Here is a 17,985-nt window from a genome sequence, read left to right as displayed (position 1 = left end):
TGAAACCGAAGACAGCATGAATCATGGGGGAGCATCCAGTTCTAGAGAAAATCTTCCATCTGCAAGGAAGTGGACAAAATCACATACACCTGATTTAATAATTGGAAATCCTGAGGCAGGTGTCAGAACTAGAACAGGTACTTCGAATGAATGTCTTTACAATTCTTTTCTCTCTCAGTCTGAGCCAAAGAAAGTGGAAGAAGCTCTTCAAGATGCTGATTGGGTGCAAGCAATGCAGGAAGAGTTGAATGAATTTGAAAGAAACAAAGTCTGGACCTTAGTGCCAAGACCCAAGAATAGATCGGTTGTTGGTACAAAGTGGGTATTCAGAAACAAAACTGACAGTGATGGCATAATTGTAAGGAACAAGGCAAGGCTGGTTGCAAAAGGATATTCTCAACAGGAGGGAATTGACTATGATGAAACATTTGCTCCAGTTGCTAGGTTAGAAGCCATAAGGATATTCATGGCTTATGCTGCTCACAAAAAGTTTACTGTCTTTTAAATGAATGTGAAAAGTGCTTTTCTCAATGGAGAATTGGAAGAGGAAGTATATGTTGAACAACCTCCAGGCTTTGTAGATTCCAAACATCCAGATTATGTCTACAGGCTTGATAAAGCACTTTATGGACTTAAGCAAGCTCCTAGAGCATGGTATGAGACTTTAGCTCAGTTTCTTCTGGAAAGTGGATTCAACAGAGGAACTATTGACAAAACACTGTTCTATCTCAACCATGGCAAGGACTTACTTTTGATCCAGATTTATGTTGATGATATTATTTTTGGGTCTCCAAATGACAAACTTTGCAAAAAGTTTGCCAAACTAATGCAGTCAAGATATCAGATGAGTATGTTGGGAGAACTTAGTTATTTTCTGGGCCTTCAAGTCAAGCAGAGTGAAGAAGGAACTTTTATTTGTCAATCTAAGTACACCAGAAACTTGCTGAAGAAATTTGGAATGCAAGACTGTTCAAGTGCATCCACTCCCATGGCCACTGTAACAAAATTGGATAAGGATACTGGTAATTCAGTAGATATTACGGATTACAGAGGTATGATTGGCTCACTTCTCTATCTAACTGCTAGTAGACCAGATATCATGTTTGCTACCTGTCTTTGTGCAAGATTTCAAGCAGATCCAAGAGAACCTCACTTAACAGCTGTAAAAAGAATCTTTAAGTATCTTAAAGGAACAGTTGATCTAGGATTATGGTATCCTAGAGAATCAGATTTTAAATTAATAGGTTACTCAGATGCAGATTTTGCAGGTTGCAAAATTGACAGGAAAAGCACAAGTGGTAGCTGCCAATTTCTTGGAGGCAGGTTGGTTTCTTGGTATAGCAAGAAACAAAAGTCAATTTCCACATCAACTGCAGAAGCAGAGTATATTGCTGCAGGAAGCTGCTGTGCACAGATTCTTTGGATGAAGAATCAGTTACTGGATTATGGGTTAACATATTTCAAAATCCCTATTTACTGTGATAATCAAAGTGCTATTGCTATGACAGGTAATCCAGTTCAACACTCTATGACAAAGCACATCAGCATCAGGTACCATTTCATCAGGGAACATGTGGATGAAGGTACAGTGGAATTGCATTTTGTTCCCACAGATCAACAAGTAGCAGATATCTTCACAAAACCACTGTGTGAAGCTACCTTTACAAAATTGGTAAATGAACTTGGAATGATTTCAGGTTCTTTCTCTAAATCTGCTTAAACTTGTTCTATGTTATCAGACTTTATGATCAGTATTTACAGAATTAATCTCTTTGTATATTCTGTGCATTAATTGATAAATGTTTTTAAGTACTGATTGTTGTCTGATACATATTTCTAAACTCTGATAAGTGATATGTCTGTTTCAGTAACTATTCTACCCTATGAGGATAATTGTGCTAGATACTGACCTACTAGTCTTCAATAAACAAATGATCCCATGAAAGAAGTAATTATTTCTGTGGAAATCTTATGACACAAGCAAATTCTGATACTTGAGCTTAGTTTAGTTTACTTTATTCATCTTACTACTAAGTCCCAAATTAGAATAATGCTACTCATCTGTTTAAGTTCTGATTCTAGTAAAACTGCTGAATGTACTAAGTGCTGATAAACCTCACTTATCAAAAGAAAAAGAAAAAGAATCAAAGAATAATATCAGGTACTCCTTTGAGATCTAGAGTAAAAATGTGAATGGGACGACCCAAGTGCATTGCTGGTATTAAGTAAATATGCATTAGAAAAGCAAAATATTTTTTCTTGGTGACTTTTCACACTCTATGATTACTGGAGAAATACTCTGATAATAGCATAAATTCTGATAAGCAGTCGTGACTCACTTACACTGAGAAGCCTCTGTAAAATAGAATTTCAAAAGATGCATAAAATTAGCACAAAAACAGTTGAGGTGGACTCATGCATGAACTCATTTATCAGTAGGTTTCAGGATAATGACAGCTCTTTAGCAAAATTTTAATTATGACTTATTTCTAAGATGTACTGAAGTAGATCAGACTTTACTCTTTGTCTGTTATTTAGCTTAATGCACACACACATCACTCCATATGAATGATGAAATTTTTGTGGTGGTCTATGTTATTTTAGATAAACAGTCAGTGTGTCACTTTTGCACAAATTCTGAGGACAAGTTCTAGTTATACGTTCTGATGATTAAGTTCTGACGTTCATAACTAAGAACTTGGATGAGTATTTACTAAGATAGATATTCCTTGTTCGAGTTAAGACATTATGTTCTGATGACTGTTAAGTTCTGGTATAGGTCTAAGTTCTGATTTTTCAGTCTAACCCTTTACTTGACTTATCTGTGAGTAAAATTTGGTAACAGTCTCAGCTCAATTTCGAAATGTTGAAGTGGAAGATTAATAGTCTATGGTTAAAACATAATGGCACTCGTCCTTGAACAGTTCACTCTTGTTACATGTGCACATTCCTTTTCCAATGACTGTTATTCTTTTTCAAAGTCTAGGGAGACGAGGTAGAATTAATTCTACCTGTCAGCATTAAATATCTTTGCGTCTCTTGGCATTCTCTTGCCTATATACACAGCCACTTCACATTAGTCTTTCCATCACACACACTTATCCTCCTTCTTCTGTCAAAAACACAATGGTTCGATACAACATGTTTTTGAACACACAAACCTTCACAATGGAGCTCAGTTGTGCCGAGTGGCAGCAGGAGTGGCATATAACAGCCATTCCTGAGGAGATCTGGGACTCTGTCCCACAAGAGGTGCTGGCTCACCTTCTATTCTTCGAGATGGATTATCATCGCCATCTGGAGCGCCTGGAGGAGGAAAGGCGGGAAGCTATCCGTCAGCAAGAGCGAATCATTCGACTCGCTATCTTGTTTGTCGAAGATAGGAAGAGGAAGATGACTTAATCTCGTCTTCTTCCTATTCTTCTTCATCCTCAGCTTTGTCAGGCTTCTTAGCTAGGACTAAAGCTGTTGACGTTAGGATTAGAAGCTTAGGGCAAATCTTGTATTGATGTAATCTCTATTTCATATATGTATTGACTTGATATATTAATGAAAACTGTTTTTACTTCAAGATTTTGTCTCTGAGTTATTTTATCTTGTGTTGTTAAATCCTGCTTGATATTCTGATGACCTTTTAAATTTTGTTTTTTTAAGTTCTGATTCTTTATCAGCACTTATTCATCGAAATTATCTCGGTCATTTTTAACATGATTCATTTTCAGAATATTAATGTTGCAGTGAAAAACAATTCAATCAGTGCTAACGGTTTCAATTTTGAATTAAACCTGTGTCTCTTGATAACTGAAATGGTTTTTCCTTGAAACAAGGCAACTGGGTAAGTAATCATTCCTGTTTTCTCGAGCCCAGTAACTATCCGTTATTACTGCATGTCTGACAGGTGTCCAACGGTAACATTTTTTTAGAGTATAAGAACAACAGAGAGAAGATTTCTTTAATCTTTTATTTTCTTTATACTTTATCTCTCTTCTTACTTTTACTCTCTTTCTCATTCTTTCTCACGTTGGTTTTTTTTTTCATACAGACATTATCTCAAACACCTAACAGGCATACTTGAATTTCAATATTTTTTCACATGGCACCAAAGGATTTAATCATTGATGGAGCAAAGTTTGTTCCAAACAACTATGCTGCAATTCTTGATCATGCTGAAGCTCCATCTGAATTGCATTTTGTGCAAGATCTTCTTGCACATAGTGAGGTTGGGTACGCCTTAACTCAGCCTGAATTATTTTCAAGTCAACAAGTTCTGCGGTTCTAGAGGACTGGAGTTTATGATGATGGTGGTAAACGAGGAACTCCCAGTATTATCTTCCAAGTGGGTGATTCTTCCTATGTAGTCACTCCTGGTACAGTACGAAGAGCATTACATCTTCCAGAAGATTGTACCTTCTCTATACCAGAGGAATCAGAACTTCGGGGGTTAATGACTGATTTGGGATATGAAAAGAGTCTGACGAAACTTGGACAGTTGAAACGGGCTAATATCAGAAGAGAATGGAGTTTCTTCTTCGATTGCATCACCAAGGCTTTTGGCAACAAGTGTTCAAATTTTGATGTCATCCCAATTCTGAGTCAGCACATCGGGTATGCTATTATCCATCAAACTCATTTTGACTTTGCAACTGGAATAATTGGTTTTATTGAGGATAGGATGACAGAGGATCGAGATGTTGTTTATTTTGCTAGATTCTGTCAACTTATTTATACGTATTGTACTGCTGAACCCCAGTTAGTCAGCACTCAAACCCCACCTTTTAAGGTTGCAAAAAGGTACTTTAACGACCTGATAAATGCTGACACAAAGAAATCAATGGTGAGACAATTACAGATTCCTCAGTCTGTGAAACAGATTATGGTAAATGCTGATCCTGCTACTTACAAATCTGTTTACTCAAATGTTCAACCAACTCACCATAACCAAAATCCATCAACCTCAGTCCCTACCTCTCATTCTACTCAACCTACCCTCAGAACTTATCTCAAATCCTATCTCTCCACTTCACAGACTGCTCAACCTTCTTCTTCAGCACCTACTGTGAAGCCTACATCCTCCAAGCCAAAGAGAACAAAGACTGTTCCTCAAACATCTCAGAAGAAGAGGAGGATTACTTTGAGAGATGACTCAGATTCTGAGGATCAGATTCCCTCTTCAGAACCTGTGGTAAATGAAGCTGAGAAGGCAACTTCTCAGAAGGATTCTGCAATTGGGGGTTCTAGGCTTCTCAAGAGGCTTAGACGTATGACGGTTCCTGAAACTCCCAAGGAATCCAAATCAACAAGGAAGTACAAGAAACAGAGGGCACAGAGGCCAGCTTCAGATGATGAGGAGGAAGCAGCTAAGGAAGGGGATCAGGAATCTCTGATCTCACAAGACAAGGAATTTGCTTCAGTCACTTCTTCTCCATCAACTCCATCTCAGGAACCTGTATCTGACAAGGCTAATTCACCTTCTAGGTCTCTTGTTGATCCAGGCACAAGTGCTGCAATTGATATTCAGAACTTGGTTGTGCCTGAAATACTTTTCTTAGAAGCTCCAACATCAAATAATCCTTCTACAACACCTGTTACTGATGCTGTTCAAACTCCTGAGTTATCACTAACACCTTCTCTACATCAAGATGCTGATGATCAGATTTTAGGTGAGCATCAGGATATGGCTGTTGATCAGAACTTAGTATCAGATCAGCAATTAGAGGATGTTGAAGCCTCCATTGCTACTCACACAGTTGTCTTATCAGAAGATACTGATTCTTTAAGTTCTGATGCTGCAAATGTTGGAGATACTGGTGAAGCTGCTACAACTGTAGATGCTGATGAAGCAGGTCCTTCAGGACATACTCCTCCACTGACTCTTCCTAAGTCTGAACTGCTAAAGGAGTTTGTTATCAGGGATGCATCAGTGCCTTGGAGTGAAACTCCTACAGGTCAGGAGTGGACTAAGGAATGGAACTCAGTTTCATGTGTTCCAAATGCTTTACATCTTGCTGAGCACTTGACTAAAGCTGATGAAATGTTACATTCTGATGATTTTAAAATCCAGCTTAGAGTCACTGCATTGAGTACTAAACATCTACAAGGTCTTCATTCCAACACTCATGCAGAGCTACACAAGATTCAGGAGAACTTTATTAAACAGGAACAAGTTTGGAAACTTGATAAGAAAAAGTTCTTCCAACCTACCATTGACAGGGTTGCTTATATTGAGAAAACTCAAGAGAAGCAACAAGCTCAGATTGATCAAATTCTGACAAATCAAGCTTCTCAGCAATCGCAACTTACTGAAATCCAGACCTCAGTGGAACTACTTATCTCTCTTTTATTACCTGCTGATGCCAAAAAGGGGGAGAAGGTAATTAAGTCCAAATGCAAAACCAACAAGTCACTGCAAGGAAAGGATGATGGAAAAGATGACCAAGGAAACTCTGGAATGGGTAGTGGTCATAGTCAAGGTAGAAGGTTTACATCAAGACAAGCTAGTCACAGAACAAGTTCTGATACTGGGAAAAGAATAAGTTCTGCTGCTGGTAAAAGGATAAGTTCTGATGAATTTCTAGATCTTGATGAGGAAATGTCAAGACAGTTATTTCTTCAAGAAAATCCAGGGATGGACTTGGAAAGTTTAAAGGAAGAAGAAGCCAGACTTAAATCAGAGAAAGTCACATATAAATCTGAAGCTTCTGGTAAAAAGTTACTTCCAAAATCTAAAGGCATTGTGATCAAAGAAAGGATACATACTGAAGAAACTTTGGCTAGATCACAACCACAGATAGATCCAAGATCCAAGGGTAAAGAAAAGGTTGGTAAACCTATCAAGCCTTATGTACCTCCTGAGGAAGAAGAAATTACTGATGGAAAAGATAATCTTGCTCTGACTTCAAGAAAAGTTCTTAAAACAACCTCTGACATGGCTCAAGTTGTTCAGAGTCAAGAAATTGTAAGTTCTGATATTCAAAAGAAGCAAGTAACCTCTGACAGTGCTCAAGTTAACTTGATATCAGAAAATAAATCTAAAACACTCCTACCAGGATTCACTAAAGCAAAACAGACTCAATCTTTGAAGACTACTTCAAGTGGTTTTGAAGCAAGAGTAGTTACTGGAAAGGAAGCTAGAGATAAAACTGGATTGGGAAGTGCTGATGAAAGAAGAGTACACAACACTACCGATGATCCAACTTCCTTGAGTGAACCAGGTATTGGAGCAACTCCTGAGAGATTGAATCAACTAGAATCTGTACAGATGGTTTACCATTCCTACTTGAAAGAATACATTATGTTGTATTTCATGACAGATGGTAGGGTTTATCATATAAGACAAAATGCTATTCCTTTGAAGTATTTTGAAGAATTGGAGCATGTACTTTTCTTACTTCAAGTGGATAACAGAATAACAGAGACTGCTGCAAACTACTTAAAAGAACAGATTCAGAGACAGAAAAGACTTTATTCTGTTAAGTCTGACAGCAGATATGTTCCAAAGTACAGAGATCACAATGGTGATATTGTTGATATGAAGCCTAATACTGCACAGATCAGAACATATCTTGGTATTAAGGGGCTTGAATTCAATCTAGAGTCTAACAAAGCTTATGTCATAAGACTAGATCGGGAGTTGAGAAAAGCAAAGATTAATGATCTCAGAGCTGCAATATTTCAAACTGGTGAAAATACTGCAGAGCTTAAAGATGTCAAACGGAGAATGATTGATGAACTCAGATATGCTGAGAAATGTTTGTTGAAGAATTATCTCAGAACAACTCCTGACATCATAGAGATCAGAAAATGATGAAGCCAAGTCGAAGATCTACAACTGCTTAAATTCTGATATTTATACAGATTGAAGTTGGTATCAGAAGTTGAATTGGTAAAAACTTTAAGGACTGTAAGTTGTAGTTATCTTGTCTATTTCTCATGCATTTGTACTTAATGTTTTTGACATCATCAAATATCTGTTAAACTTGTATATTTTGCTAATTTACAAGTTGGGGGAGATTGTTAGATATATTTGATAATGTCATGGCTAATATGTTTTATGTTTAGATTTCAGATCTTATTTGAACAGAACAAATCAGTACTTAACTGATCAGTACTTATACTGGAAGTCAGAACTTAAGGGATATCAGTACTTATGTTATCAGGAGATAGATATCAGAACTTAAGTGCTGAAGGATGATCAGATAAGGACAGTAGCTGATTAAAGTTAAGAAGATCAAGATAAACATAAGAAGAGATATGCATGAAGAAGGAATTCCGTGAAGAATGGAATACTTGGAATAGAAGATATCTGATTGATATATTTTAGGAAGCAGAATTATATTCCATATCAATTAGCGATTATCTTGTAACTGTGTAGTATATAAACACAGACATAGGGTTTACACTATAAGTGTTATCATTATCGAGAATATTATTTTACTATAACCCTAGCAGCTCTCGTGATATTTTGTTTATCACTGAGAGATAACAGTTCCAGATTGTAACAGAGTTTATTGATTAAATAAAGTTTGTTTTCTGTTACATAAGTTCTTGAAGTTTGATTTGATTGTAATAAACACTGTATTCACCCCCTCTACAGTGAAAGTGTGACCTAACACCATGTTTAGATAGTTCATGTTACGAGCTTCGTTTTGATATGTAGTTCGTTTGATTCCGATGTACGGTTTAGGAGAAACGACCGTTTTAAGTAACGGCTTTTCGCGAACAAAACATTTCCCCTCGCCTTATTTTGAAACATAGGTTAAAGACCTTAAAAGGTTAATTAATGTATGAAACAATTATGTTAAGTATGTTAGGCAGTTGGTAAGACACTTGCGAAGGAATCACCTTAAAACTCGTAATGATTAAATTATTAAAAATGGTGGAGCCGAGGGTACTCGAGTAACTTAAGAGAATCAGTAAGCGCAAAACAAGCGTTAGAGTCTAAGTTAGTTAAAGTATAGATTTACAAGTGACTTTGGTTTAATTCCAACTTACTTGTTGTTTATAGGTTACCAGACTCGTCCCGAGCCTTTTATCACCCCCAGTCGCTCAGGCAAGTTTTCTACCCGTTATACTGTTGTTGTGATGTATACACTTGTATATGCATTATCTTGTAATAGATGCATGATGGTTATATTAGCAAATTCTTGCGATATATTGTAGCATGTGATATGGTACATATGCATGCCTGTTTCATATTCTTGCCATATATATCTGTTGGTTCAGTTGATAATACCTATGCTAGAGAATAGCGGTAATTTGCATATACCCTTAGTATAGGGACCCAAAGGTGAAAGCATTTTCTAAAACCGGGAGTCGAGGATCCCGAGTAGATTTTATATATATATATATATATATATATTATATATATGGTAATAGTTTTCAAAACTATTAATCGAATAAGGTTTATTCGATAACTTTATTTTATTAATGAATATTATCTTGAATATTCATTCGAGGACTTATGACTCCTTTATATTATTTATTGAATATTACTTGGATATTCATTTGAGGATGCATGACTCCTTTATTTTATTTAATGAATATTATTTATAATATTCATTCGAGGTATTATGACTCTGCTTATTATTTATTAATATTCTTTATTTATTAAAGAATAATGTTCGATAATCAAACTTACTTTTGATATTCAAATAAAGATATTACTTTCGTATAAGTATATCTTTGATTATTTACTATACATTTCAAGTATAAGTTTTCCAACTTCTACCTCAATTACTCTTTATGGGAATATTATTTAAATAATAATATTCAGATATTTCTTTATATTGAGACTGATTTACTTTATTAAATCGGCATTATTCCAAACACTCTTTAAAGTGTTTTCAAGTCTTTAAAATGATTTTCAAAAGTTAGAGCGGATCCCAAAACTCATTTTTATATTTAAGATCTTCCTTTTAAAAAGGGGATTTAAATACTCGCTCAAAACCGGAGGGATCCGGCTCTGTGGTGTATTTTATATTCGCAACAAGGTTGTTGTCTTGATAAAAGAGTTTTTGATTACTTACCCAACACTCGGGAAGTAAAATTCTTGGAACAAGTTAATCCATTAACAGGCATCGGCTGAGAAATATCGGTGAGTTTTCCTTTCCAACTAGATACGACTTCTTGGTGGAGCCGTATCAACAAGTTTCTACTTGGGGAAAGTGGGGACGAGCTTTACGTTTCAGAGTCATGGATTTCATCTGAACTAGGAGTGGCGTAAGTGGTCGAGTAGCGTCGGCCCAGCCTTATTATATTGGCCCAAATGGCCTGGAAGTTCCGCTAAGGCGGTCCATTCCTTAGGAGTTCAGTGTTCGGTTGACAAGTAAATCCGACAGGTTCTCCTCTACATGTAGAAAATGGTGGGGTTGCACTATTACGACTGATCATCGTAAGTGGTCTTCCTGGCGCGGCAAACTCCCATAATGAGTTCATCATCCAATTGGATATTTCTGCAACACTACCCAGAGCACTTCGATAGAAAGGCTACGGTTGGGCGATTGTTGAGTGTTGGCAGGGTCAAGTTTTCAAAATGATGTTTGCATCAAATGAAGTATCTCATAACTTCATTGTATTTTGATGATATTTTAAAAGATTTAATCTATTCAAATCTGGTCTTGTAGTCTCATCTATGTGATGAACTTTTGAAACTAATTATAACTTGAACGGTGGTAGTTCAAGTAGTATCTAGAAAAGATATAAGTATATTGGAGTATCTTGTAACTTCACCGATTTAAACTTATATCTAGTTAATGGTTGTCTTATGAATGACAGAGACTTTCAGAAAAATGTTGAGACAAGGTTAGATATATGAGATCACCTTGCAACGATATTTTTTTTATATATAGTTATAAACTGGAACTTTGTGTATATTATGCATGGAAGAGGACTTCCAAGATTTTGAAAAGTATATATGTATATATACTGAATATTTTGCGACTTCATCGCATTAAGATATCAAACTTGGTTCATTTCTTTTGACCAAGACTTTCATGAGTACTATGAGAAGGCTCATATATTGTTAATCATATTATATATTATTTTGGTGGGCTTGTTGCTCACCCTTGCCTTCTTCTTTCATCACACAACATCAGATAGACAAGATGAACAGGACCAAGCTCCCGATTCGCAAGCGGTTAGAAAATGTTCTGCAGTCTTCGGGAAGCGTTGATGCCGCTGTAGCTGAGGTAGGAACTACCAATAGGCTAGGCTTTCAACTTTTGATGTACCAGACTCATGTATAATATGAATTGTAATAATGGCAAAGAAAATGTAAATTTATCCAGAAAACCTTTTAAGGTGTATTGGCAAATAATTGTGGAATAAAATGACTTGTGATTATTTTTGGATGTTCATCTCTGAGACTATAACTTGTGGTGTGTGTGTGTATTGTGGGGTCACAGTATAGAGTAGTTGATTAATTATTAAGATTGGGTGTTATTAAGGGAAATGGAACTCGTGACAACCCGGATCCCCGACCCCGGATTTGGGGGTGTTACAAAAGAGATCTCGACAAACAACTTCACAATTCAGAATATAGATAACTTGGAGATCCAAGATTATCAGTCAACAAACATTTCTATCACTGAATTGGAAAGCCTACAAATGCAGCTTGAAGAATACAAGTTCACGGGTCAAGATAAACTGGACAAAGGAGGATCACAGATCTAGTAGATTCTACATAGATATGCTGCAATAGAAATGGAAACAGAAAAATGAGCTTTAGAAAATGTGTTAGTCTATTTTAGTGCAAGTTTTGTAAACTGTGCATGTTGATCTATAAAACATGTCACGGGTCCTCAGTTTAGATATAACAAAACAGATATAGAAAATTTTGTATTCTCTTAAGAGAAGTAACCGAGTTCTTATTTTGAAGAACACAGATTTGTAACACAAACAAATCCGATTTAATACAAATCAAGTGAGTTTTTGATAAATTACTCGTGTCTTTACATTTAGTCTTTTATCACTGCAAATTCATCTAACTGTTAAGTTTCAAAAGCCAAACATTCACAATTAATAAAAGAAAAATAAGAAAACACATTCACCCCCGCTCTGTGTTGCACTTCATATCTAACAATTTATTATCCTTGTAATCATTCCAAGTACTCCAAAATTAAACTGAATATTCTTGACTCAATAAACTCACTAAGTGAAACTTAATTAAACCGAATTATGATTTTTAAAAAACAAATCCAAATAAAGTATAAAAAAATATTTAATATTATAAAAAATATAAATCATAACAATTAACAAAATAATTTATATATGTGTGTGTGTTTTTCTTTTCCTTAAATAACAAGTGATGACATTTTAAATTTTATCTAGTAAAACTAAAAAAACTAAAGCAAAAAAAACAACAACAACAGAGTCACATGAATAAAATAAACTTACATTTTTTCACCCAAAAGTTAAAGTTATAATTTTTTTTTGATAAAAAGAGATAAGAATTTGATAAAAAGAGATAATATGACTTATCTAATAAAAATATTTTTTTTAAAATAAACTAAAAAATTGTGTAGCACATCACATGAAATTTGTAAGAGTAAGTCCAATGCTAGATGTAAAATGATTATAGTCATTGTTATAATAAGGCATCAAAAAGTGTTTTTTGGTGCTATTAATAGAATTCCAACTCCAATGCTAGTTGCATTTTGAAACCAAATAATTCCAAATTTAACTTATTTTTGTCTTTCCCTCTTATATCTCTTATATCTTACTTAAGATTTACCAATATGCATGTCATTTATGGTTACTTGATGATGTGGCATGGATGCATAAATGCATCATTGATTTTAAATTTAGAACCAAGATGCATATATGCATATTTGCATCCAAGGATATAACTTTTTTGGAGTTGAAATTTTTAACATTTGGTTTCATAATGACACCACTTATAATATTGCATTGGACTTGCTCTAAGTATCTGATAGGGATAAATAAATTCTGATTACATATTAGTTTGGGCTGCAAGGCCCAATAAGAAGATGTATGACATTCAAGACCAGAAAGGTTAACATGTCGATCAGGCCTGATGGACCAGATCAGACCTGATGGAACAAAGAAGGCCCAAAAACCCTGATTATTTATTAATTTCGTGATTAATAAATAAGGGAGAAAAACAGCTATTAAGATAAGTCCTAGTGAGGATATAAATCCTTGTAGATTGGCCTCCAAGGAACCTCATGGGATAAGGAATCAGCTTCCTACTCCCTAGGACTCCTAAGTCTATCCTAATTCAGAGACTTGACCACCAAGTCTCCTATACCAAGTCCAATTCAAGGACTCTCAACATCTATATAAGGGGCCTCACCCCACAGATCAGAACTACGTTTTTTGACTTGATCCTTGGCAATCAGCAAAGTACATAGGCATCTTGTTAAGGCAGATTGAGTCACGAAACACAAGAGCAGTCAAATCGAGTCTTGAAGCTCACGTTCCTTATTATTAGATATAACAATTATATATATTAGTTTTAATCCATAACATTTGGCGCCGTCTGTGGGAAGGCACAACAACAACCATGGCGAGAACACGGAGAACAACTAGAGCTCTGGAGGAAGGAACACCATTGGGAACAACCCAGATGATTTCATCCACCGTGGAGATACCTCCCCACTCAACTTATGCATCTACTCAAGCGGAAACCCAAATAGGGGCAACTCAACCTCAGCCACAAGGGACGACTCCCCCGACTATTCAAGGTACGAATCCTCAAGTTCAACATATACATATACTTGTGAATTCCCGACCCGTGGGGTATGAATACTCAACTGTTGTTACTACTAACCCCCCTTATGGGATGCCCCTTCACCCCGAGGTTGGAGGAAGTGGATATGCTGGGCGAAGTGAAGCACGAGGACAATCGCCCCCCTATATACGAGGTTTGGCTCCTATCCCCGAGGATCGGGAATTTTCTGGTCCTTACACTGAGAGAGACTCTGAATCTTCGGATGATGAAGTGGCCCCGAGAAGGAGGCGTCCTGGCAAAGAGCCAATGGCCGATGGAAGGCAACGCCCTCAAAGCACCCAAGGGGCGAATCCCCAAGAAGTGCAGGAAATGATCAGGGCTCATGAGGCTGAGATCCAAAGGCTGAGGCGTGATTTGGAGGCTCACCAGGCCACCAGACCCCAGATACCTCCTAGGGGGAGAAATCCTCCTCCTGTCATAGACCTGGATGGTCCGGTACGAAGAAGGGCTTTCGTCCCAAGAACTGATCCAAGCAATCTCCTTCCCCTTGGAGATCCTGATGATCCAACTCCACCCTTCACAGAAGAGATAATGAATGCCCATATCTCAAGGAAATTCAAGATGCCCACTATCAAAGCCTATGATGGCACGGGAGACCCCGCTAATCATGTTAGGACATTCTCTAATGCACCGCTGCTGCAACCCGTGAATGATGCTATAAAGTGTCGGGCCTTCCCTCAAACCCTGTCGGGTATGGCTCAAAGATGGTACAGTCGCTTGCCCCTAAACTCTATTGGATCGTTCAGAGAATTAAGTCAGACTTTTATTAAGCAGTTCATCAGTGAGAGAGTCCATGAGAAAAGTTCAGCATCTCTTATGAGTATTGTGCAGGGAGCTAAGGAGTCTTTGAGAGATTACCTGAATCGTTTTACAAAGGAGGCTTTAAAAGTCCCAGACCTTGATGATAAGGTAGCCATGATAGCACTGCAACAAGGAACTAGGGATGAGTTTTTTAAGATGTCCTTGGCCAAACGTCCCCCTGAAAGCATGTTGCAGCTCCAAGAGAGGGCAGGGAAGTATATCAAGGTTGAAGAAAGCATGAATAAGACCGTAGTAAGTAATGAGTCCACTGGAGGCAAGAAGCGAAAAACTGATTTGGAGTATATCGCCAAGGACAAGTATCCTAGAACCGAACAAAACCCTGATTCAACCCTCAAGAAGGGAGGACCTGGGCAAAAGTTCACAGAATATGCTAAGCTGAATGCTCCTAGAAGCCAGATCTTGATGGAAATCGAGAAAGATCGAGATATTCGTTGGCCTAAGCCCTTGAAAGCTGATCTTGCCAAGCTGGACAAGAGCAAGTATTGCAGATTCCACAAAGATGTTGGCCATGACACCGATGAGTGTAGGCAATTGAAAGACGAAATTGAGTTTTTGATTCGAAAAGGAAGATTGAACAAGTATACTGGAGAAGGAGGGGACAGGAATAATAATGGAAGGAAGAACTTTGAAGATCGTAGGAGGGACCAAGACGATCAGGGGCGGAATCCCCAACCTAGAGGGCCGGTTATAAATGCAATTTTGGAGGGCCGCGACCTCGAGGACATGTGATAAACATGATCTTTGGAGGTCCAACTGCTGCTGGATTGTCCAAAAATTCCAGAAAGGCATATACTAGAGAGGTTATGCATATTGTTGGAGAAGCCCCGAAGAGGGCCAGGACAGAAGTAACATTGGCTTTTGATGATTCTGACCTAGAGGGTGTAAAGTTTCCTCATGATGACCCGCTGGTCATAACACCAATAATAGGAAATAGCCCGGTTAAGAGGGTTCTTGTGGATAATGGTGCTTCTGTGGATATATTGCTCCCCGACGCCTTTCTAAGGATGGGGTATAACGATTCCCAGTTGACACCAACCGACATGCCGATATATGGATTTGCTGGAGTAGAATGTCCTGTGGAAGGGATAATCAAATTGCCAACCACCATAGGTACGGAACCAAGACAAGCAACGCAGATGTTGGATTTCATGGTAGTAAAGGCTAGTTCAACTTATAATGCTATCATGGGGAGAACAGGGATACATGCCTTTAAGGCAGTCCCCTCTTCCTACCATTCAGTTATGAAGTTTCCCACCTGAAACGGGATTGAAGAAGAGAGAGGAGATCAAAAAATGGTTAGAAGCTGTTATGTGGCCTCTTTAAGGGCAGATGAAGGCGGGGGGCAGGTTCTTCCTATTGAAGATATGGATGTCCGAGAAAATGACGAGAATAGAGGAAGGCCAGCAGAAGACTTGGTTTCCATTCCTTTAGACCCCGGGAATCCTGAGAGGATGACTTTTATTGGAGCCACATTAGAGGAGCCCCTTAGAGGGAAGTTGGTGAAATTTTTGCAAGAAAATAATGATGTGTTTGCATGGTCAGCAGCTGATATGCCAGGCATAGACCCGGAATTGATTACTCACAGGTTAAACGTGGATCCAAGCCGGAAGACAGTGAAGCAAAAGAAAAGAAATTTTGCCCCGGAAAGACAAGAGGCTATAAAACAGGAAGTAGAAAAGCTCTTAGAGGCTGGTTTCATTGAGGAGATCCAATTTCCGGAGTGGTTAGCAAACCCTGTAATGGTGAGGAAGGCTAATGGAAAGTGGAGGATGTGTATAGACTTTACTGATCTGAATGATGCATGCCCTAAAGACTGTTTTCCGCTGCCAAGAATTGATACTTTGATTGATGCCACTGCTGGGCATGAGATGCTGATTTTCATGGATGGATTTAGCGGATATAACCAGATCAAAATGCATAAGGATGACATTCCAAAGGTATCATTCATCACTGACTTTGGTGTTTATTGTTATCTTGTTATGGCGTTTGGTCTCAAGAATGCAGGAGCCACCTATAAAAGGTTGGTAAATAAAATTTTTAAGGATCTTATTGGTAAGACTATGGAAGTCTATGTTGATGACATGTTAGTCAAGAGTCTAGTAAAGACTGATCATATAACCCATTTGAGGGAAGATTTTGAGGTCCTGAGGTACCACAAGATGATGTTGAATCCTACGAAGTGCGCTTTCGGAGTAGGATCTGGAAAATTCTTGGGATTGATGGTCTCAAAGAGAGGAATTGAGGCTAACCCTGATAAAATAAAGGCAATCCTGGACATGGAACCACCAGAAACTGTCAAGGATGTTCAGAAGCTCACAGGAAGGGTCGTTGCGCTAGGACGATTCATCTCCAAGTCAGGAGACAAGTGCTTGTCATTCTTCAAGTTACTAAAGAATATCAAAAACTTTGTATGGAATGAGGAAAGCCAGAAGGCGTTCGAAGAGTTAAAGAAGTATATGGCTCAGGCCCCGTTGTTGGCCAAACCATCTTTGAATGAAGTTTTATTCTTGTACTTGGCTGTTTCAGAGAGCGCCTTGAGCGCGGTGTCGGTTAAGGAGGAGCTAAAAGTTTAGAAACCCGTATATTATGTCAGCAAAATTCTGCATGGTGCTGAATTGAATTATTCAACTATTGAAAAATTTGCTCTAGCCTTGGTAATGGCTTCGAGAAAATTGCGTCCTTACTTTCAGGCTCATCAGATTGAGGTGCTAACGAATCAGCCACTAAGAAATATCATTCACAGTCCCAAGGCAAGTGGGAGGTTGATTAAGTGGGCAATAGAGTTAGGAGAGTTCGATCTCAAGTATAAGCCACGTACGGCCATAAAAGCCCAGACACTAGCTGACTTCGTGGTGGAATGTACCATACCCAACCAAGAAGTCAGGGGGCAGGAAGATACCATACCTCAAGATAAGGGAGTCGATAATGGGGACAGAGAGAAGGATGATAAGGAGAAAGAATATTGGGTCCTCTATTTTGATGGAGCATCAAAAACAAATTCCAGTGGAGCAGGGTTGGTTTTGCAAAGCCCTGATGGGTTCTTAATTGAGTATGCTATGAAGCTAGACTTCCCAACCACAAACAATGAGGCAGAATATGAAGCCCTGATAGCTGGCCTTGGTCTAGCTGGGACACTTAGAGTCAAAAACTTAAAAGTCCGTGAAGACTCGAAGCTGATCATATCCCAGGTAAAGGGAGAATTTGAGGCAAGGGATGATACGATGGCTAAGTATGTCCGCCTAGTAAGGGCTGTGATGACCCAATTTAATGAATGCCATGTTAAACACATTCCAAGGGAAGAAAATGCTAAGGCAGATGCGCTATCAAAGTTTGCTTCATCTGAGATAGAAGAAAGTTCAGGAAGTGTGTACTTCCGTGTTTTGAAGACACGAAGCATAGATGTTAAGCTTGTG

Source organism: Apium graveolens, chromosome 10, assembly GCF_009905375.1.
Source record: "Apium graveolens cultivar Ventura chromosome 10, ASM990537v1, whole genome shotgun sequence".
NCBI classification, from domain to species: domain Eukaryota; kingdom Viridiplantae; phylum Streptophyta; class Magnoliopsida; order Apiales; family Apiaceae; genus Apium; species Apium graveolens.
The sequence above is the reverse complement of the archived record's forward strand: the minus strand, read 5'-3'. Positions refer to the sequence as shown.